Source organism: Panulirus ornatus, chromosome 23, assembly GCF_036320965.1.
Source record: "Panulirus ornatus isolate Po-2019 chromosome 23, ASM3632096v1, whole genome shotgun sequence".
NCBI lineage: Eukaryota > Metazoa > Arthropoda > Malacostraca > Decapoda > Palinuridae > Panulirus > Panulirus ornatus.
The window spans coordinates 20,979,820-21,001,608 of NC_092246.1; the positions used below are offsets into that span (position 1 = coordinate 20,979,820).

The 21,789-nt window shown below is 46.0% G+C and overlaps 1 protein-coding gene and 1 long non-coding RNA gene across 5 annotated transcripts in view; one reads left to right on the plus strand and one right to left on the minus strand.

Moving 5' to 3' along the window:
• LOC139756879 (uncharacterized) overlaps positions 1–21,789 on the plus strand; it is a 108,770-nt gene that overhangs the window by 51,100 nt on the left and 35,881 nt on the right. The gene's annotated exons all lie outside the window — the stretch shown is intronic.
• Positions 1–21,789, minus strand: part of LOC139756878 (serine/threonine-protein kinase MAK) — a 66,075-nt gene that overhangs the window by 28,371 nt on the left and 15,915 nt on the right. Inside the window, exon 1 of one of the 3 annotated variants that reach the window (XM_071676739.1) lies at positions 10,621–11,006. The exons of the other annotated variants lie outside the window; for them this stretch is intronic. The gene's annotated coding sequence lies outside the window, so the exon portion shown is untranslated. Of the gene's footprint in view, positions 1–10,620; positions 11,007–21,789 lie in introns of those variants that run through there. 3 annotated transcript variants of the gene reach the window in all.

A 21,789-nucleotide genomic window follows, 5' to 3' on the forward strand; every position in this document is an offset into this window, starting at 1 on the left:
AAATGTAATTTCTGGCTGCATAAAACCATCGGGGTCACGGTAAAGCTTATTCACGTCGCCATCTTGAAACCTTTAAAAGTTTTGCGATAAAACAAACTAATCAGTCTTATCTCTCCCAACCAACTTGGCCTCCCGACAGGGTCGAAAATAACTACGTGGCAAAGTAACCACTGCACTTCAACACCCCCACCCCATTTTCTTGTTGCTGCAGACCTTGATTACAGAACATGGTGATAGTAGCTCTGTAAATGGACGTAATAGAAATAACATAATTCTTTTGCTTTTAGGGCTCGTTCAGACGGTTTCTTACTGAGGCAGCAAGAGATTCTTTGGGATCAAGAGATACTGGTCATGAATGGTTAACTGTCACGAAATAACGAAATAACTTGTCTTCCAGCCGTGCGTGTAGTGTCATCCTCATATACCTGCAATGTACAGCCTTAACATCAGTAATATCACCCACCCACACACACACACACGCACATACTACGTCTTGCTAACTTGCGTATAGTGTGACATCCAACCCTTAAATGGTGCGCCAACATTATATCTCGCCAGCCATAATGTCACGCTAACATGTGTGTATTAGTCACACACACCTAACATGACGCATTCAATCACGTAAGGTATCCTCCGTACATACCTATGACATGGAGTCAGCACGCGTATAATATCGACCCCCAGAAAATGACGGACTAGCAGAATGCCGCTGAACATTACACTTATGAAAGCTAATCTTGAGGGAGGTGCATAAGGTAGCGAGACACCACTAGGTTCCGGGCTCAGATAAATGCCATCCACCCTTAAAACTAACAAAGCCTCCTTTTCAGGTGTAACAAAAAATGTAATTTTGGAGTAACAAACACACCGATGTAAATGGAAGTTTGGACTGGATCGAATTCTATTCCGTAGACTGTTTCAGTGTCACAACCACATCCAATCCGTCTGCAGGCAGCGTCTTCCGCCGTGGTTAGCGACCCTAGCTGCTCGCCTATTTTTCCTGTAGTGTCAAGGACATCTAAAACTACGCCTACACATTGAATGTTGATAGATACTTTACATGTATATTGTACAGTCGTTGTTTGTGTGAAATGTTGCCGTGTAGCTATCGAATTAAGAATGAATATAATTGTTGTAGCTTACCACTTCTTTATAGAGGACTGGCGGGTCTTTTTACTCGCTCACTTGATTATAATGATCCTCGGCAAGTTGCTGAGTACAGATCCAGGCGTCGTTTTGGTGTGTTCTTATGCAAGATAGCTAGAGAGTGGATGTTTGTCAAAAGGCCTTTTGTTCATTTGATCCTCTGTTATTGTCACGTTGAAGCTGGGATAAACCGTTCGGCATAAAAATACGAAGCATGACTAAATTCCAGCCTTTCACACCACAGTGACTATAGGCTAAGGTTAGAATTAGTAAGATGTGATGGAATATGGAAGTAGTTCATCTTAGAATTCGTGTTGGGATGTGGAATGTAAGCTAACCTTTAGAAATATTTAATCGGGATGCAGCAAGTTTCCAGGGAGTTGAAATGTTGCCAAATGATGACTCGGAGAATTGCGGTCTGTGCTTACGAAATACGAAGTCTGCGTTGGATAATCCTCAGTTTAAAACAATGAAGTGAAACGATGACTAGCGAGAGGCGGAGCCTGCGCGTCCAGGTGAGTATAACACAGGCTGTGCTACAGTCGTGGACCCTACCACGTCATTATTATGATATTGTTCTATGGTTGGCTTATATAGGTTAGTGATGTTATACGAGTTAAACAGCGAAGACTCTTTTTATTTCATAGTATAGAAAGTGTTTCAATACGCGTTGGAGGCCAGTGTTTTTGTATTTTTTTTTTCCGAGTTGTAAAAGTTTTACGAAATTCACGGAAAAGAGATCAGCCAGTAGTTCCAGGTAGAGGATCAATACTGCATTAGAGTTGGCATTTTAGTACTGCATCAGAGTTGGTATTTACACATCCACCCATTAACGTGAAAAATCTAGAAACAATAAAATATATATGGAATATATTCTTTTAGTTCTCATGATTGAAATTCTCATGTTTATATTTTCTAAAACGAGACAGAAGCTTCATAGTAAAAAATATTTTTATAAGCAAAAAATTTTTTCTAGCATTCAGTCTTATATAAAGATAATTTGATTCTCCTTTGAGCGTCAGGGATCCAAGAATCGTATCTGTTGTTGAATTATAAATACATTTTGAAGCGAGATTTATCAAGAAGTTCCACCCATATTCATCTATAGTTTTTTTAAGCCCTCAAGTAGCTTATATTTTTCGTATCATTATATTTTTTCGATAACTTTTCATATTAGGTTGTAATTTTTTCCAATTTTTTCTATTTCGCTCGTATTTTGATTTTTTGCCTTCTGTATCTGTCCATCCGTCTACCTGTATGTGCCTTTTTGTTGCCTTTCCCTGTGACCCAGTTCAATAATGATCAAGTGAAGAGCTGGATCCTTTACTCTGCCACCATTAGGTTACTTCCAGGCTATTCTCTATGTCCAGCAAATGGACTTTCCTTGTAACAAATTGGCGGTGTTATGTGACAATTTATTTATGTCAGTGTAGTGAAGGCATATTTTATGCACGTAATTTCTTACTCGTGTATGCGCATGCGTATGTTAAATTTTAGATAAAGGTCGTTGGTGGAAGCATGTGATGTGGGATTATTTCTCGGGTTTCGGGGAACGCCTTCATAGGAATGTTATTGATCGTGAATGACAAAGTATGTACTTTAAAACACAATAAGTATAAGCTTGTATGGAGACATCTATGAGGGTAGTTTCGCCAGGCGCCCGAGCGATTCTGTGATAGCTAGGATGTTATAATGGTTTTGTGAGTGATTGACTGTCCCAGTTGTATCTATATGGCATGGGAAGCTGGTTTTAATTTCTCTCAAACATTATATTCGTAACGTGAGTGGATAAGAAATAAAGAGGCAAAGTGCTTCATTGTGTCAAACTATTACCTAGAGTTTATTGAAAGATGTATATGACAGGAATGTAATGACCTATTTGTAATTACGTATTTTTGAGGTTTAATAGAGTTCTCTATTTCTGGAACTTTTATTACACATTTAAGGGCTATGTTCTGCAACCCGTATTCATACTTTAATGTGTTTCATGAAGTGTTCTCTTTACTATGCGATAACATCCGATGTAATAAAAGATTTTAGTTCCATTTGTGTTTAGGAGGAGAAATAAGCAATGGTGAACACTATTTATTATTTTGGCAGCAAAATGTTATCGGGAATGGACGTGTGTTGGCATAACCCGTGCGGTGTGCCTGTGTTGGCCAGCGGTTCAAGGACGTTTGGAAGGTCATGTCATATGATAGCCACCGACACCGATCCTCCGCTGCCGGACTCCAGTAATTTCTGGGGTTACTTTGGTCATATGATCACAGAGATGTTGTGAATACAATCATTTTTAATATCGTGAATGGAGTTTCAGTAATTTCTTTCATTTTTCCTGAAGTGTCTTGGCTAACCTTGGCGCGTGTGTATATCAGTAAATATTGGCGTTCGCATGGGTTTCCATGGGAAAACTTAGAGGGTATTTCTCCTTCAGACTTGTTGCGCTTACTAACGAAGGTGAATGGTCGCGTGACAATAGCTTTGACATTTAGCCTGGTCCAACGTCACAGATATCGAAAGAAAGAAAAAGAAGTGTACATTGAGCGGTTGTAAAATTGCTTTAGGAATCGACTGCTTGGTATTTTTATATCGAACATGTGCGCGTTTATTAGAATAGGGATCTCTATTGCGTGATAAACTGTGACCTTTGCCTTAGTTCATGGTCACGGAGCCTTGAGGATTAAAGACGTCTGGGGTAATAGGTGGATCCCGTTCTAATTACGACAAATTTCGCTTTCCATGGGATCGTGTCTCGGCTTTTTACATTTTGTTTAAGCCTCTTTTCGCACGGTGTACAGAAAGGGACGTGGATGGTGCTTCCAATCCTCATTTCAGTGTTAGATGTGGATTTAGTAGCACCATGAAAATATTTGTGTTTGGAGGTGCTAAAGTGTATTTTGGGGGAATTAAATACATGAATGCCTATTATTGTTCTTATAGGTATGCAGTAATGTTAAGCGATGTAGCGAAGCATTCTGCTGTGATGACCCTCCACTTTGGTCGTTACCACTGTGGCATTGGACAGTGTTAGCTGTGTTGTGTCTTGCACCCTGGGTTGGTGGTAGCCAGACTGGTAGCTTAGATGTGGTGCCACCCAGGATCCACCTGCCATGGCAGTAGGCAGGGTGGTGACTGGGCGGTGCAGCGTTGCCAGGAGTGTGCATGAACAGTGCAGGTGTGTGGGCGATGCATTGTCGCCAGCAGTCTGCATGAATAAGGGAGTTCTGTGGGCGATGCAGCGTTACCAGCAGTAAGCATGAACAAGACAGGTGTGTGGGCGATGCAGCGTTACCAGCAGTGTACATGAACAAGATAGGTGTGTGGGCAACGCAGCGTTACCAACAGTGTGCATGAACAAGGCAGGTGTGTGGGCGGTACAGTTTTGCTAGCAGTGCGCATGAACAAGGCAGGTGTGTGGGCGGGACAGCGTTGCCAGCAGCCTTCATGAAGTGCTGAGGTTGGTGGGTTGGTGAGAGTGGGCTTTGGGGCGGGCGGCCATTGATCACAGTAGCAGGAACCCTCATGTCTGCCCCAGCATAATACATGAGCTCCACACATGACTCCCTCCCACCTGCCAAGGAGATGCTTCTGCTTCCGCTACCTTCTGAATCGGCCTCCTACCACGACCTCCTGCTACCTGCCTCACAGTTGGCTGTTCCTGCTACCTGCCTCACAGTTGGCTGTTCCTGCTACCTGCCTCACAGTTGGCTGTTCCTGCTACCTGCCTCACAGTTGGCTGTTCCTGCTACCTGCCTCACAGTTGGATGTTCCTGCTACCTTCCAAACAACTGGCTGTTCCTGCTACCTGCCTCACAGTTGGCTGTTCCTGCTACCTGCCTCACAGTTGGCTGTTCCTGCTACCTGCCTCACAATTGGCTGTTCCTGCTACCTGCCTCACAGTTGGCTGTTCCTGCTACCTGCCTCACAGTTGGCTGTTCCTGCTACCTGCCTAACAATTGGCTGTTCTGCTACCTGCCTAACAATTGGCTGTTCCTGCTACCTGCCTAACAATTGGCTGTTCCTGCTACCTGCCTCACAATTGGCTGTTCTGCTACCTGCCTAACAATTGGCTGTTCCTGCTACCTGCCTCACAATTGGCTGTTCTGCTACCTGACTCACAATTGGCTGTTCCTGCTACCTGCCTAACTGTTGGCTGTTCCTGCTACCTGCCTCACAATTGGCTGTTCCTGCTACCTGCCTCACAGTTGGCTGTTCCTGCTACCTGCCTAACATTTGGATGTTCCTGCTACCTGCCTCACAATTGGCTGTTCCTGCTACCTGCCTCACAGTTGGCTGTTCCTGCTACCTGCCTCACAGTTGGATGTTCCTGCTACCTGCCTCACAGTTGGCTGTTCCTGCTACCTGCCTCACAATTGACTGTTCCTGCTACCTGTCTTGTGCCTGATTCTTCCTGCCTCGCACCTGACCGCTACCCAACTGCACAACTGGCTGTTTAACAGAGCGATGCCTGACTGTTCTGCACCCTAGCTAGGAACTGGCCGTCCGCCTTTCATGCTGTATTTAGCTGTTGCTTGACTGTAACTGTTGCTCGACCGTGTTTTCCTGTATGCATCTCTTCCTCGGTACAGCGGAAGGAGAAAAAATGACGGAAGTAGGTTATTTTTGTGGGTATTCCCGGCAGTGTGTATGTGTGTGTGTGTGTGTGTGTGTGTGTGTAAGGTGACTTAACGAAGCCATCGGCCTTATATATCATGTACCTGGGTTGGATAACTGCTGCATTACGGGAGTAAAAGCGAACTACCACTTAACCTTTTCAACGTGAAGATACGATCCTTAGCTATGATAGGGCCTGGTCTTTGATCTGATCCTTAATAGGATCTTATTTGTTTGGATTTTTTTCTGTGTGTAATGCATTCATTTCTTGACCTGTTGTGCTGCAGTTCCTTTAATCGTTAATGATTGTTCAAGTATTCCAGTGAATTATATTAGAACATTGATACTTCAAGTATTCCACTAAGTTATATTTACACATTGCACATGAATACGTGGTTGTTTGCCGGGCGATCGTACAACACAGCAGTCGTCAGTTTTGTATTTATACATTTTCCATATTCTGATCACTCTCTCCGTCTCTGGCAATGAAAGTTTCTCATTATAATCCCACACACAACTTGGCCAGAGAGTCTCCGATCTTATCCTTAATGAAGTTTCTTTTGAATGATGTCTCTTAGATCTGAAATGCTTATTTCACATTCTGTTAGCTGATGCCCTTGTGGGTCGGCATAGTTGTATTGCTGTTCCATAATTCGTTATATCAGATTTATTGTCAATGGACTACATCATTGTTAATGGGGCAGACCTTTATGAATCATATTAAGAGTCATTTTGATTGTGTCTGTCGATCCAGTCATTTTACCGAATCTGGTATTGTCATTTTGATTATGTCTGTTGATCCAGTCATTTTACCGAATCTGGTATTGTCTGCTGAACATCTGATTATATTTTGTTTATTTCACAGTCTGTATCTGATACGATTGTGAATAGTATTGAGGCCATAGTACAGTTGCCTGATAAGGCATCACCAGGCATGGTTCCCCGTTGGTACCATATTGAATTTTGTTAGGTAAACGATCCATGATTCATTATGCTGTTTTACCTTTTGCGTTTCCTTGTAGTTTTTCCTTGGTATAAAATTCTTTAGTGTAATTTATGAAATATCTTACCAAACACAAGGATAACTATTTAATTTCCTTCCATGGTTTGATCTCATAATGCCTCTGCATGTTGGCCTTCATTTATATAGCTGTTATAAACAGATGTTCCAGTAGGTGTTTTATGGGACTCCTTCATATTCTTTGATAACGTGCAGTGTCCAGCTAACTGGTCTGCACTTTTGGTAAAACCTGACACCTTCCTTTATAAATTGGCGTTGTGTACACCTGTTTGTACATGTGTGATCTGTTGCTTTCGTTTATCCTTTGTGTCATAAAAGAGAATCATTGGTATGGCAGAGTCTTATATGTCAATACATGTAATTTTCATGATGCTGACTATACAGAGACAAATTTGTGTCTATATACGATGGTTCGCAAGGGGTAATGTCGGGTGAGGGGCGAGGGTGCTTGTCCAAAGGTATTCTTACAATCGTAAGTTTGACGTCAAACACATTCCCTTAAGCAGCCCAAACACATCTCCAGAAGATGTGATAAACGAAAGATCTTGCAGGTACAGTTTCAGTTCTCCTGTGGTTTTCCCAGCACACACACACACACACACACACACACACACACACACACACACACTCACACAAGGCAGGTGGCACCGATTCCTCCTGCTTGAGGATACATCACGAGTGAAGAGACACCTTTGGACAGGCTGTATCATCATCAGTGAGCCAGAGTACAGTCCCCTCAGAAAACTTTCCCTCCTACTTAGTGCAGAGCAGCCACGGAGCTGCTGGGGCCCATGTATCATCATCAGTGAGCCAGAGTACAGTCCCCTCAGAAAACTTTCCCTCCTACTTAGTGCAGAGCAGCCACGGAGCTGCTGGGGCCCATGGGGTTTTATGAAAACAGTATAAAACGTGAACGTAGAGGTTTAAATTCACTGCATGATCGTCCACCATGGAGACTAGGCTAGCTCCCGGACAGCACAACACACACACACACACACACACACACACAACACACACGTCTTCACTCCCGATAAGATCTCGTTTGGCCTCGACACGTACCTGTGGCGAAGGTCTTATGAATAAATAAATCTTTATAGTGGTTGTTCTACCACTACACCAACCCTTCATCAAGCACAGTAATAAAAAAAAAAAGAAATAGTGGCTTGAATTTACTGTCGTACGACCACTTCGCAAAGTAATGACCGGTGGCAGGGTTGTGAGCGAGGTTAGCGACGTCTGGCAGCCCCCGCGGGAGCCGTTATCATAGAAATAAACATATTCTCTGTAGACAGGACGCCATCCGTGTATCGATTTGTTGTATCCTTTTTTTTTTCGGGATATTTATGAGGGTATTTACGGTAATTGACCGTTAGCGATGTTGTGAGGGATGAATGCAACGTGTAGCAACTATACCCAACCCTATAGTGGTTATAATACAAAGCAACCCCCCCCCCCCCCAACACTACAAGGTCAAGGGGCATCATACACGCAAAGTATTTTGTCCCAATTTATCCTAAAATGAACAAGTTTAAGATTTCTCGTCTGGTGGCTATGAACTGGCAGTCAGGTTTGAAACCGGTTGACCAACCAATTCCCTCCACACAGTAAGCTTGTTTATCTTTGACCGTTCCGGCTGTTTACGGTAGACAACTGGAGATTAATCCCATAGCCTTGTTTTGATCAGCGTCGAGGGATTGAAGCTGTTGCTGGTTAGCCATAGGTGATTTGAATAGCGTAACATGACTATACCAGACAGCACATACAGTCTGTTAAACCAACCTCCTTTGCCTCACCAACTCCGGAACACCAGACGTCTCATAATTGCTCTTGTGTTTATTAATATAATGGCCAGCCCAGTCTTCATATCCCTCAAGGACTCGCATATGAAATATAGATAAGACACTTACCAACACACCTGACTAGACCTTGCTTTCGTTATATATTTAAATAGACATCTTCCTGGCCAGAGTGGCTTCTGTTGCCCGTATTTACTGCCAGCAAGGAGGAAACATAGCATTTGGTCCTTTTCAACCCACTGTCAGATGTATACTATTATCATATGACTCGGGTACATGTTCCATCTCGTATCTCATACTGTAATCTCATTTCAAGTCTAACAACGTTCTCAGGAGTGAAAGCACCTCCTTTCGCACCTCCTTGTTGAAGCCTAAGATATACACTTTCTTTGGATATACCTTCATAAGCTCGAAAAGTACATCTTGTTGATAACTTTGCCGAACTCTTCGCCCCCGACACATCACCACGACACCTGGTTCAACGTGTGCTAGACCCTCACCGTCATCACCAGGACCTGGCAACTGTAGTGTTAAACACTGATGATGACCGTAGTCCCCCAAGGAAGACTAGTGTAGAAATTATGGAAGATGTACCAGACCGTTTGGGGTTGCAAAAGCCACACTACATTTTCAACCTCGAGTATTCCTAGTGACGGCTCTGCCGTGCATGTGATACACACACCCTTGAACATTCAGTTGCTGGTTGCCATAGCATCAGTTATGATTCAGGTCTCTGGTACAGATAACTCTGTGATCCCTTTACTGATACTGAGGCTTTGACGGATGCTCTCTACTGTACCATGAGCTGTACCCTGTACCATGTAACACTCCCAGGAAAATGTTAGTCTTGGTATTGTATGAATTATGTGGATGTACCGCGAGTCTCTTCTTGTATTATTGTTATTGAGATTTTCACGAGACTTTATAGCCATTGATACAACCTCGCTAATAGGTGACTTTTCACTCGTGGTGTAACTTCGAGAAGGTGGAGTCCAGTAAGACACACACACACACACACACACACACACACACATATATATATATATATATATATATATATATATATATATATATTTTTTTTTTTTTTTTTTTTCAAACTATTCGCCATTTCCCGCATTAGCGAGGTAGCGTTAAGAACAGAGGACTGGGCCTTTGAGGGAATACCCTCACCTGGCCCAATTCGCTGTTCCTTCTTTTGGAAAATTGGAAAAAAAAAAAAAAAAAACCGAGAGGGGAGGATTTCCAGCCCCCCCCGCTCCCTCCCCTTTTAGTCGCCTTCTACGACACGCAGGGAATACGTGGGAAGTATTCTTAATCCCCTATCCCCAGGGATTATATATATATATATATATATATATATATATATATATATATATATATATATATATATTATCCCTGGGGGTAGGGGAAAAAGAATACTTCCCACGTATTCCCTGCGTGTCGTAGAAGGCGACTAAAAGGGAAGGGAGCGGGGGGGCTGGAAATCCTCCCCTCTCTTATTTTTTTTTTTTATTTTCCAAAAGAAGGAACAGAGAAGGAGGCCAGGTGAGGATATTCCCTCAAAGGCCCAGTCCTCTGTTCTTAACGTTACCTCGCTATCGCGGGAAATGGCGAATAGTATGAAAGAAAAAAAAAAAAATATATATATATATATATATAATGGCGGGAGGTGTTTGGAAGTTTGTAATGTGATGATGTTAGTGGTCGCAAGGGATGACCACCGCAGAATGTCGTGGTGCAGTATAAGGCTGGGCAAAAGTTACAGATACTTACAGTGGGCAGTTGTGCACGACTATAAGACCCTTGGCTATATCCATATGACCCTTGAAGCGCACCGGTATAAAGGCCTGTTCTTTGACCTAACCCCTCATGGGTTTTAGTCAGGTCAAAGACCTGGCCATCATTTCGTACCGTCGAGCACCAGGAGTCGTACCGTCGTGCTCAGAGGTCGTGTTATCAGCATTGGCAAATTTCAGAAGTAAACCATGACTGTAGAGCGTGTTTGTGGTAAAGTTTACGGTAAACAGAGTGGAAGTTGCTTACCTAGAAGCGACGCGAGTACACTACAATCGACCGGGCCAGTCAGGTTTGATGTCTTCGTTTCATTTTTCCCTTATTGTTCTTTCATCTGGTGTCCAGACAGTCGGGGTATTCTTAGGTTGTGGACTTGTTAGCTTTAATGCGGCAGCTAAACCAGTTCTCTCACTTGTAGAACTTAGTCGCAGAATTCATAAACTTTCGTTATAAATCGTTTATCATTGATATTTCTTTAACACTCGTTTGATTACGCGTAGAACGGAGCAGCTGGATCATTGTCACTCCCTCAGTAGTAGAAAGAATTGTTTAAGTTTTTGGCTTCACGTAATATAACTCTGAAAATCTGGATGGTAAGTGATGAGAGCGAACAGGTAAGACCAAACACTGATCTGGGCGAGGCTCAATGAGCGACTGAGGATGGGGAGGAGTAAGTGACACCAGACCCAACCGTCCATCACGACGACGCATGCGTGACTCGGCCTGCCGCCGATGTCAACACACCGATCTACGGCTGCAAGGCTGGATATATTTATTTTCCTACTCATATTCTTTATTTTTTCGCCCCCTCTCCTTCAACATGTATGCGATTAGACTAGTTTTTACTATCTTTTTTGTGTGTATCCTCAACAAAAGGTTACTTTTCTGATCATTTATCTCCCGTGGTCACACAGAGCCTAGGTACAGGGCATGAAAGAAAGGCCTCCGCCCAGCACACATTTGGCAAATATATGAACATCGACGGTTGCATGTTACAGAGTAAGCCATGCGACTGGTGCAGGACCCGTGTCGTTTAATAACTGGATTACACAAAGGAGGACAATAAAGTATGATTACTTTTGATTTAGTGTTTAGAACCCTGTAATTATTTTCATGGCAAAACTACCCCGACCGATTCATGCACTGCAGTCTTAGGTGCGTACGTACGCACCTTCTTTTGATTCACCAGCACCTCACCTATGTGGCCTTCATTTCTACAGGTGTGCTCGTACTATTACCTGACGTTTTGTGATGTGTAAGTGTGCATGTGTGTCGGGGACGCAGGTGTGGATTTGTGACCCTGTGCGCCAGCCAGCCTTCCCCCTCTCCTCCCCACGACTGCCGAAACCACAAGGTCACGGCGAAAATATTGATAAAGCTCGAGTCTCGTTTTAAAACCACACTGAACCATCTTTTGCTCTTTTACGGCCTGTGGGGTGTTGTCATGAAGGCCACTGAAGATGTTAGGTATTACTTTTATCTTTTCTGTTCGTGTCTGATTTCATTTTTGTATTGAGAGGATCCTCTGTGGAGCTTAAGACATTTCAGCAGTTTGATTCAAGCGCGAGACAGGATAAGCTTACTGATGGAGACATTGTGGTTGGCGGTGCGGTGCTACCCACTTGTTATTACTTGTTTGTCTGTACACTGGGAGAGAGCATTACACTCTTGATCAGTCTTCAAGATTTGAACGAAGTTTGACGATGTCGACAGTGAACATTTCGTGGAAAGATGCAGAGATAGAGTAATCAGAGGCCACTACAAAATATTAAGCAAGAGACCACTTTGAAAAGATGTGTTTTGGTACATTTTGATTATTAGACTGGTAGATGAATGGAACAAGCTAATTGACGACAATGTACAGTGGACAGAAGTTTCAGAAGCTGTGCGATAGTAGAGAAAGTTCAAGAGATGGGGAGCGGACCCACGGCTGTAGAAGTCCCTCCCCATACCGTACAAAGAGGTACCAACAGATAGGCGATTACGTGATCGTAGGCGTTGACCAGCCACCAGCCACACTCTTTGCAACATTGATCTTTACTTTGTCATTTCAGATTTATATCTCCCTTGCCTCTAATGACAGCAATTTTTGTCTTAGCTTAACTACTTAACGAGCAGGGCACTAGTTAGAGGCTGATATTCGAGACTGACATTAAACATAAGCTTTTTGAGTTTCCTGGCCTTTGGCCTAATCTGTGGCCTGCAGTTCCAGTGGGACGCCTTAAACACTTAAACTGTGCAGAAAATGTGGTGCATTTAAAGTCTATAAATAGACGACCTCAAGACGCCATTACCCCCATCATGGACCACCGGGTAATTGGTAATTATGTGGAGGGACTAATGAGGGATAAGGATGCTTCCTCCCCAGTCTTAATCAACCCCTTGAGCCCATCAATACTGCGCTTGACCACGACCTTACGACACTTGATCACGACGGTACGACCTTCGACTATGGCCCTATGACCCTTGGCCAAGACTATACGACCTGCGACCACGACGATACGACCTGCGACCACGACCGCACGACTTTCGACCATGACGGTTCGATCCCCAAGTATGATGGCCCGGTCCTTGACCTGACCCGTATCATGTCAAGACGAGGCTATCATGATACCCACGAATCGTGTTCGAGGGTCGTACCGTCGTGCTTAAGGGCCGTGCACCATCGCGTTCAAGAGGTTTCAAGTTAATGCTCGAGCGCAGTGGGGTTTCCGGCATGATAGCCCCCGGGCAAGGATATGCATTACGCTAATGACACAGACACGCAGCATGCAAGCTGGTTAAGCAGGCCCTTTGTGGGGAAGAGACCGAACTGGTGGCGCTGTGGACGGTAGGGTTCATTGTTGTACGGTACTGCGAGCTCTTAGCCAGTCCCTCGGTACCTGGCTGGCCGGCATCCGGATAAGTGATGTTTTAGTGCCAAGACCAATCGCGTAATGTATTGGGTTAATCCCGTGAAATTAATTTACTGATCGGTCGCGTGCCAATTACCAGGAATCGATCGGCAGCGCTTGCTTGCGGACTTGGCTGACTTCCCTGGCGATTGAGCACCTGCTATGGTTGAGGGCCACCAATTGCGTCGGCGTGGTAGAGATTGACTGTGAACCAGTGGGATTGATGGCTGGCGTCATGATGCTGTTAACACTGCGTTATTCATGGTGAAGGCTCCAGTGTGTCCTTTACGATATGCTGTGCACGTTTGGTCTTAGAGCAGCGCGGTGTGGTGGCCGGATGTGGCGCTTACTTTGACAACAGTGACAGCAGTGCCACCATCTGCTAGCGTAGTGCTTACTGTGACAGCAGTGCCATCGTCTGCTGGTGTAGTGTGTACTGTGACAGCAGTGCCACCGTCTGCTGGTGTGGTGTGTACTGTGACAGCAGTGCCACCGTCTGCTGGTGTGGTGCGTACCGTGAAAGCAGTGCCACCATCTGACAGCGCAGTGTGTACTGTGACAACAGTGCCACCATCAGCTGGTATCAGGTTTGTTTACCGTGTTCGCCAGGAGCCACCAGCCTTGTCACGTTGTGGATCACTCGGGATTTACAGCATATCGATCCCTCGAGCGCTGCAGTGCCATTTTCTCCGCCTCCCCTTAAGTGGTTTGTGACCCATTGTGACCTTGATTCTGTGGAGGCCACTTGGTGTCAGGTCATGTGTAGTAAAATGATGACACTCGAGGTCATATATATTTTTTTTTTTTGTCTTTTTTTATTGGCTCCAGTTAATGTTTATAAGATTTCACATTTTCTGTCTTGCGTAGTTTATGAAAATTATGACAGGACATTGCCTAAGTGCCAAGGAGTTTTTGATCATTGTTGCAGCAGAGAGAAAATAGAATAGGGTCCTCCCCACATCATAAAGTGGTGACGTGAGGGTACTTACGATTGCTTACGACGGGATTTGGCCAAAAGTTATGGCTGCCGTTAACGCTCACCCCAGGAGCGCTAGAAATATATGTGTGTGTGTGTGTTGGTTTGTGAGAGAAGAGAGAGAGAGAGAGAGAGAGAGAGAGAGAGAGAGAGAGAGAGAGAGAGAGCCTAAGCGGTGTCCTGTAAGCAGTGGCGTTTAGCAGGAAGTGTTTGGTGGCCAGTAATGACCGACCACATATATAGCTGGTGACCAGGCCAGGCCAGGTAGGGTGGAGATAATTGGTTCAGTGGTCCCACTTAGCGAGCGTCGCGCTGCCCCTCCGCCACCACCACACATTAACCCTGCGGTGCCTCCGACTATGACAGCGAGGGATGTACACGGGCAGGACACGCCAGGTGTATGGTGATGGGAGAGAGAGATGTTGGGGGGGACGGAGCAGGACACACCACAGTTGCAGGAGGTGGAGAAGGTGGACAACGCTGCTCACCAGGAGGTGAGAGGTAAGAGGAAGAAGGCAAATCGCTATGGCTTGTGAGACAGACATGTATGAGTTATGGACGGAGATAGGAAATGGCGAGTGATGCACTAGAAGGTGGAAGAAATAATAGAATGGCTAAAAGAAAGGATGATAAGATGATATAAGGTATTTGATGGAGAAGTAGGGCGTGCATGACATGAATGGACAGATAACACGAGACCTGATGATCCAATGACGGGGTTAGCTGATGGAGGACAACAACTGTAGTCGTAGTTCCAAGTGTGTTTTGAGACAGGATGGTTAAGCAGAAGGTACCGACCCACCCCCAGCTCCATCCGGCACTTCAACTGGCTGGAAAATAGCTAGAGAGAGAGAGAGAGAGAGAGAGAGAGAGAGAGAGAGAGAGAGAGAGAGCAGCATTTGCTATGTTGAGAATACACTGCAGAATAAAGTTTACAGCAAAGTGTGGGAGGGAAAAGGTAAACTAATACAGTAGCGGGATGTTTCCCTCGAGGAGAGACTTATATACGAAGTGGAACAGGTTGAACGTTGTAGTTACTGGAATTAGAATGTGGCTTGTCCCTTCTTGAACCAGAATCATAAAACTGATGATTGATGTCATTGAAGTATTTGTTCCGTCGTGAATGATATGTACTGGCAAGTCTCCCGTCTTGAGAACAGCTGGTGGAAGGTCATTACTCTGTTATGTAACTCTACAGTTGAGAAAGATACCCCATGTATGAGTGCACACGTAAGCGAAGGGTGACTGTCACTCAGACAGGGTTGAAGATAGGAACTCACAACGGAAGGAGTATCGGAAAGTACACCAGCCACTGAGGTGTACTTGGTCCTCACGTACCACCAGCCATGGTAGTGTACTTGGCCCTCACGTACCACCAGCCACTGAGGTGTACTAGGTCCTCACGTACCACCAGCCACTGAGGTGTACTAGGTCCTCACGTACCACCAGCCACTGATGTGTACTTGGTCCTCACGTACCACCAGCCACTGAGGTGTACTTGGTCCTCACGTACCACCAGCCATGGTAGTGTACTTGGTCCTCACGTACCACCAGCCACTGAGGTGTACTTGGTCCTCACGTACCACCAGCCACTGAGGTGTACTTGGTCCTCACGTACCACCAGCCACCGTGATGTACCTGGGCGGTACGTGCCACCAGCCACCTGACCACCTGGCTCTCATTCGAGCACCTGTATTGACTGACTGTGCCACTGCGTTCAAACAACTTTGTTTACACACCCTGGCTAGATGTACGTGTACGTGGCTGATGTACTTGTCCACGCGTGCCAGTTTAGCTGTTGTCCGTGGATAACAAATCTTAGGTACACTTGCTACTTGTGTACTTTTTGCGCGCGCGCGCACACACACACACACACACACACACACACACACACACACACACACACACACACACACAGATGCAGAGGCTGAAAATGAAAGGAAAGACAATGAAATCAGAGACAGACCAGCGGGAGGAGCGTGTTACAAATTTAGACAGACGTTGCACAAACGCTGTTGATTATTGATGATGTTTACAGTGGTTGGGATGAGGCTGTCCTTGAAGCCGTCTGTTCGAGGCCGATGTAGTGCCGAACTGCAGCTCTGAGGTGAGGGATCTCGGATAGCGGGAGGTGACTCAAAGCGGGGACGGTGCGGTAACTTCCTTCCACCGTGTTGGCAGAGGTCGGGGTCGTGGTTGCCGAGAGTCGGGAGAACCACTGTGTCGAACGCCTTCCGGTGTGAGGTGTAGGAGCAACGACTCTGACTGAGGATGGTCTTGCGTGCCTCCTCTCTCTCTCCATCGTGCCTGGTGTCACCTGTTGTCTGGTTGATAGAGCAAGACCAGGCGGGGGAGAGAGAGAGAGAGAGAGAGAGAGAGAGAGAGAGAGAGAGAGAGAGAGGTGAGTGAGGGAAGAATGAACGTTGTTTGTGATATGTTTGATCCCAGGCGCAGGGTCTTGAGTCTGCGAAGGTGTTACAGACGACAGCTGAAGGATTTGGTGATGGTGTTTCTTCCGATATACGAGACTTGAGAATGACACTGAGAAGCACGTTGGAGCGACCCCCCCCCCCCACCCTGCAGGGGACTGGGGCATGGTGAAACAGTAGGGGGTGGGACAGGCTTAGTAGCTTGGTGGACTGAACTCAAACTTGGAGGGGACTCGGGGCCAGGTGAGAGAACAGGGGATGCAGCAGGGTATGTGCGAGTGTAGACATACAGGAGGAGGGGAGAACAGAGGTAGGGGGACATAACATAGAAGCTGATAAAGAAAGCAAACCAGTCGTGAAGATGGTGAGTGTTGCAGGTCATTAACGAGGAGGGAGCCAGTTGGACTGACCAACTTTTTGCAGGTGTACAGCAGTCAAGATCGCCAGATGTTCCCGGTGTAAAGCAGTCAAGGTCGCCACGTGTACGGCAGTCAAGGTCGCCACGTGTACAGCAGTCAAGGTCGCCACGTGAACCCTGTGTACAGCAGTCAAGGTCGCCACGTGATCCCGGTGTACAGCAGTCCAGGCTGCACACATACCCTGAAGTGGAAGTTCGTTAATGTCCCTGGCCCACCACACCAGTACACACGAGAGCACCGTCTGTGTTGCCTTTCCACCAGTCCCTCCATGATGAGAGAACCGGGCGGCGAATCTAGACAGCGACAACGGGGGCAGGAGTTTTCGGAGTTTGTACTTGTGTACAAATGTGGTAACGCAGATTGCACCATCCATCAAGGGCCGCACCTTTGCCATGGTGATGTGTCGACGGTTTCCAACTGCTGTCACTTGCATGTCGCAGTTCTGTCGTGATTAAAGTCATCCTGAGGTCAGTAAAGGTTAGAATACAGGCAGAGAGACAGCACAAAAAGGACATCTTGATTTGACAGGATAGAAGTTTGTGTTAAGGGGGGACACTGGGACCATTGTCTGCAGTGTGTGTGTGTGTGTGTGTGTGTGTGTGTCAAGCATATTGTGTGTTGCTGTCGTGACGCCATCGCCGTTGAACGACCCCGTGACGGGCGGTGAACACCATATTGATCACCGCCATCAACACTTCATGAGCCACATGAGAGAGGCAAGGTCAAGACCTTCCCCTGAGCCTTAGCCGATACCCAGCTCTCCCTCAGCGCAGGTGAATAATTCACACAGATCCTTCATCCCGGTGGATACTGATGTTCCTCGACCCCCTCAGTCGAATTGAATCCCACTAATGATAAAACTCCGACATCGCCACACACACACACCAGATCCCATCCCACGTATGTAGTTTTCACGTCACTCAAGAACTTGTGTAATACAGGATGAATAGGAGGTTGAAGTGGTCACGTCACATGAGCCATTAGCGTGTGGACAGAGGCTGAAATGATTACCTCACTGGATCATTAGTGTTTTGAGTGGGAGAGGCGAGACATATCTCACAGCCTCGACCTGGTTATGAATGAGGAAGGGGCTGCGTTACCTCATAGCGTCCTTGACCCACTGGTGAATAGAGTCGAGGACGTTGCCTTGCCTATCACCACTGAGGACCATTCATTGGCTCTCAGGAATAGTGTGCAGGAGCGACGGTGGCAGGTCGAGTGTTGCCGTGCTGACAGGTTCAACTTCTTGACGTAAGGCGAGTTTGAGAGTTGCGATGGGCAGGGTCGGGATTCTTGACGTTGGCGGGTTCGCAAAGTCTCATTCATTGTTGGCAGGTTCGAGAATCGTGACGGTGGAAAAGTTCAAGCGTTGTAGTGGAGGCAGGTTCCACAGGCGGTGTTATGTTGCCGACCACAGCCACAGGCTAGTCACTGTGAGATGGGATGTTTTGTGGTGACGAAGGGTGTTGGACGGAGGTGTGGTTTGAGGGAGGTGTCTGTCTTGCTCGGCAGCCACTGGAAGTGAGAGGTAACGCGAAGGGGAGAGAGACTTGGGGCAGAGGTCATGATCAAGGGATAAGATGATGGTGGCAAGACAGACTGGTGCAGATAGCAGTTCAAGGGCGTAATAGGTAACATGACACCAGAGGGCTGAAGTGAAAACCAAGTCAACTTTGATGTTTGATGTTTTTGATTACGCCATTTATGGCTATCTTAAGGATTCATCTTACGTGTTACCGACTGTGGTTGAGTAGCCAGGTTCCACAATGCCTGCCAAGCTCCATATGTATTCGCCAACCCCCTCCAGTCGTACAAGTTCTACCATGTTCGACCTAGCTGTTACCAAGGTCACATCATACCCCACCAGATTACTTCACATACACCAGGTCGCATCATAGCCCACCAGGCTCTACCAGGCATCATCACCGTACCCCACCAGGCTCCCTAACCGGCCCTATCGTACCCGACCAGGCGCCCTAATAGGCCCTATCATACCCGACCAGGCTCAACCACACTAAACCCGGTTGGTCGTGATGTAGACCCGACTATCGACTGTGTCTTCACGTACAGTAAAATATTCAACAGGATCTTCGGTTGCAGCAACAGACTAGACCAATACCCGACCTCCACAGTACCACTACGCTCCTCGACAACTTAGATTTTTTTTCTTCTTTTTTAATATTTTAGTGATATCTCGTCTCCCCTGAGCTGAATCTCATCTATTCTACAGACTTTTGAAGTTTATACACAAGCTGTGTACGTGCGTCCCCCAGCTTCTGAGTCTCGACCACGCTGCTGGCTTCTGCTTCCCTTATCTTGTGTGTGGAGACCAGCCAGACGAGGATATAGCGTTAGGATAATTCCTCCCTCCCTCACACAGCGAAGCTCTCTTCACCGAAGGAGCTCCAGTTAATTCATATTTTCTTAATTGACAACTTATTTTTCTTCTTCCAGAACCCAGGCATGGGTGCCTGGTGGCTCACAGGCGCCTTTGCCCCTGACATTTCAGCCGTGAGGCACAGGACAAACACTCGTGAATTCCTTAAAATGAACGACCGTCATCCTTCATGTCACGTTGGGACGGCTCTATAAATGGAGAACTGTTTATTCACATACTAAATCCTTTGATTTATTTATAATAATCGATGTCTTCTTTATTGACGGACTCATTGCGAGGTTCATCCTCGACAGATCCAATCTCTCCCTAGGACCTGAGTGACCTTGGCCGGTTGTGGACTGCAATAATGATCACGTTTACCGTGCCGTCATGCAACAACAATTGTATTGTCCGATTCATTAAAGCCACAGTTTCACCCGACCATTTTTTTTTTTTTAAACCCTTGAGGACGATCGAATGTTCCACGAACACGACGATACGAACCTTAGGTTGTGAAGGCCTGGCCTTTGACCAGGTGTCGCAACGTTGTGCTCAAGGGTCGTATCTGCGTGCTGAAGGGTCGCACCGTCGTGCTGAAAGGGTCGTACCGTCATGCTTAAGGGTCGTACCGTCATGCTTAAGGGTCGTACCGTCATGCTTAAGGGTCTTCCTGAAAGGGTCGTACCGTCATACTTAAGGGTCGTACCGTCGTGCTTAAGGGTCGTACCGTCATGCTTAAGGGTCTTGCTGAAAGGGTCGTACCGTCGTGCTTAAGGGTCGTAACGTCATGCTTAAGGGTCGTACCGTCATGCTTAAGGGTCGTACCGTCATGCTTAAGGGTCTTGCTGAAAGGGTCGTACCGTCGTGCTTAAGGGTCGTAACGTCATGCTTAAGGGTCGTACCGTCATGCTTAAGGGTCGTACCGTCATGCTTAAGGGTCTTGCTGAAAGGGTCGTACCGTCGTGCTTAAGGGTCGTAACGTCATGCTTAAGGGTCGTAACGTCATGCTTAAGGGTCGTACCATCGTTGTTTTTAACTTAATTCGTTTCTTCGGTTGACTGCTGATACACCTGAACGCTAAACATCTGGAAACTGTATGTTAGGTTGTGTGTCATGCAGGTGACGTCGCCCAGTGACTGTCTTTGTCATGCAGGTGACGTCGCCCAGTGACTGTCTTTGTCATGCACATGTTCTCCAGTGACTGTCTTTGTCATGCACATGTTCTCCAGTGCTCCAGTGACTGTCTTTGTCATGCACATGTTCTCCAGTGACTGTATTTGTCATGCACATGTTCTCCAGTGACTGTCTTTGTCATGCACATGTTCTCCAGGGACTGTCTTTGTCATGCACGTGTTCTCCAGTGACTGTCTTTGTCATGCACATGTTCTCCAGGGACTGTCTTTGTCATGCACGTGTTCTCCAGTGACTGTCTTTGTCATGCAGGTGTTCTCCAGTGACTGTCTTTGTCATGCACATGTTCTCCAGGGACTGTCTTTGTCATGCACGTGTTCTCCAGGGACTGTCTTTGTCATGCACATGTTCTCCAGTGACTGTCTTTGTCATGCACATGTTCTCCAGTGACTGTCTTTGTCATGCACGTGTTCTCCAGGGACTGTCTTTGTCATGCACATGTTCTCCAGGGACTGTCTTTGTCATGCACGTGTTCTCCAGTGACTGTCTTTGTCATACACATGTTCTCCAGTGACTGTATTTGTCATGCACATGTTCTCCAGTGACTGTCTTTGTCATACGCATGTTCTCCAGTGACTGTCATGCAGGTGTTCTCCAGTGACTGTCTTTGTCATGCAGGTGTTTCCTACTAACTCTGTCATGCTGGTGTTGTCCCAGTGTCCACCTTGACCGCTGTATGTACGCAAACTTCACCTATATGTGTACACACACACCAGTCATGTGTGTGTGTGTGTGTGTGTGTGTGTGTGTGTGTGTGTGTGTGTGTGTACACAAACTGCAGCCATGTTTACGAACACATTATCAATACGCGAGAAACAAATGTACACTCCGCCCACCATGTTTACACCCGATCCAGCTGTTTGTACACAGTACACTGGTCATAATTACTGGTTTCACTGCTATTTGCACCTTTATTGCTTAAGTTCCATTACTTTTAACACAGTTAAAGTGAAGGTTCCGTTACTTATAACACTGTTAAAGTAAAGGTTCAGTTACGTTTAACACTCTTGAAATAAGGTTCCACTGTTTTTAACTCTGTTGAAATAAAGGTCCTGTTACTATTAACACAGCTGAGCACAGTTAAAGTAAAGGTTTGCCATTACTTTTAGCACAGCCTAACACGGTTAAAGCA